This window comes from Pteropus vampyrus, unplaced genomic scaffold (genome assembly GCF_000151845.1).
Source record: "Pteropus vampyrus isolate Shadow unplaced genomic scaffold, Pvam_2.0 Scaffold223, whole genome shotgun sequence".
NCBI classification, from domain to species: Eukaryota; Metazoa; Chordata; class Mammalia; order Chiroptera; family Pteropodidae; genus Pteropus; species Pteropus vampyrus.
Genome location: NW_011889004.1, coordinates 2,504,663 through 2,506,851, shown reverse-complemented (window position 1 = coordinate 2,506,851; position 2,189 = coordinate 2,504,663). Strand labels below are relative to the sequence as shown.

At 46.9% G+C, this 2,189-nt stretch overlaps 1 protein-coding gene across 1 annotated transcript in view; it reads right to left on the bottom strand.

Moving 5' to 3' along the window:
- The window catches only part of TTC28 (tetratricopeptide repeat domain 28), a 641,766-nt gene that overhangs the window by 48,893 nt on the left and 590,684 nt on the right, over positions 1-2,189 (bottom strand). The gene's annotated exons all lie outside the window — the stretch shown is intronic.

Here is a 2,189-nt window from a genome sequence, read left to right as displayed (position 1 = left end):
GTAACTAAGCACCTACCATGTGCCGGGCACCATGCGAGGCCTAGGGGACACATAGCCCAAAAAGGCATTTTCCAGACAAGGAGACAGATGTGCACACCGATCGCTGCGATGCCGGGCAGAGCAAGCACTGTTTGAAATGTGGGCTTGAGAAATATCGCTGATTGGAGCCCATTTTCCAAGCTCAGCATGAGGATGTTACAATATTTGAATTAATAAATTCATATTTCCCCTATGACAGACTGTAATAGAACTTTTCACAATGGATTTTAAATAAACAGAAATACCCAGGAGAGCCCTGATTCATCATTATTATTAAAATGACGAGAAGCTGATTAAACATAAAAGCCGTGCACTGTGGCCCTGTGAGACCAAGACAGACGCTACAGTAGCAAACCTGTCCAAGGGAGCGCTGCCACCTACAGCAGCCCCCTCCCAGTCCTCACAGTCTACTGAGGTCAGCAAGAGCAGGTCTCTATGCTGAGGCCCCCACCTTCGTTCAGCATGATGGTTCCATTCAGACTCTGTGGAAATGCTGATGACATCTAGCCCCCGGATGATTGTCAGCCTACATGACAACTTTGTTTAAAGTTTCCTGCTGGCCTAGGACCAGTGTAGAAGAGTGGAGAGCATCAGGACACTGGAGGCAGAAGACAGACTCACAGACACAAGCTTCTCACATGCTGGAGAAGGAGTCTAGAAAAGGACAGGCCTCCTGTCTCCCAGAGGGAACAGGCTCCTGCATCAAGATTTGGGTTTAAGGTGAACATGACCTGCTTCAAAACGGCCAGGCTGGTGAGACTGTGACATCAGGATTACACGACAGGGAAAGGTAATGAGACCCTTCTTCGGTCATTATGGCGCTGAATGAGACACAGAACCTGAAGCTGCCTAGTAAACTTGAATGTTCTAAGTGAACATCAACCCTGGTGTGATGGTACTTTGTTTTTTGGTCACCTTGACTGGGTCCCAGTGTGTCTGGACATTTGGTCAGACATTATTCTGGGTGTGTCTGTGAGGGTTTTTCTGGATTTGATTAACCTTTGAATGAGTAGACTGAGGAAAGCAAACTGCCCTTCCCAATGTGGATGGGCTTCATCCAATCCATTGAAGGCCTCAATGGAACAAAAAGGTGGAGTGGGAGAGAATTCCCTCTCTGCCTGACAGTCTAAAAGCTGGGATATTGGTCTTTTCCTGCTTTCAGACTTAGACTCAAACTAGAACTTATGCTATCGGCTCTCCTGGGTCTCCAGCTTGCCGACTGCAGATTTTGGAACTTCTCAGCCTCTGTAACCATGTGAGCCAATTCCCTATAATAAATGCCTTTGTGTGTGTGTGTGTGTTTGTGTGTGTGTGAGAGAGAGTGAGAGAGAGAGACAGACAGACAGACAGACAGAGACAGAAGGAGGGAGAGAGAGAGACACACACACATACACACAGACAGACAGACAGACAGACAGACAGAGAAAGAGACAGAGAACGAGAACAAGAACGTATCCTATTGGTTCTGTTTTTCTGGAGAACCCAGACTAACATGCCTGGTAATTAGGCACCAGAGTCCCAGCTCAGCCATGTTCCTTGAAAAGGCCCAGTCACTGGGAAAGGTTCCCAAAAGCTGAAGCCCTAGAGAAGTGTCGAGTGGAAAGTCTTCAGGTACAGCACAGAGGTACGATTTCTGGGCCAGCTACTTGCCTTTGCCCCAGAACCATGCTGATGGCTGGTAAAGGCCATTAGCTTGCTTTTATTCCCCACTCACATAATCTGGAAATGATACTTCGAACTCAGCACCATGCCTAATATGCAGCAGATAGGCAAAGAGGAATTGCTAAATCAATGACTGACTGATGCTGGAGAGCATTTTCTAATGTGCAAAGTATTTTTACACAGATTTAATTTTATCTGCATGACAACACTGTGAGGTAGCTCTTATCATCTCCATCTTATTTCTGAGGTGACTGAGGTTCACAGAAACCAAGGAATTTGGCCAAGGAGCAGTGAGAGGCAGAGCCAGGACTGAAATGAGCTCAGGTCTTGGCAATGACTTCCCCACTCGTCCCCCTTTAAGGCTCTAAGCTTCTCACAAATTCCATGTGTCTCTCTGCTGGGGTTTGACTAGGGGAGGAGTGGGGGTGAATGTAGGAAGCAAGAGAAATCAAGAAAGTTCTGAGCACCTAAACAAATCACCATGGCTT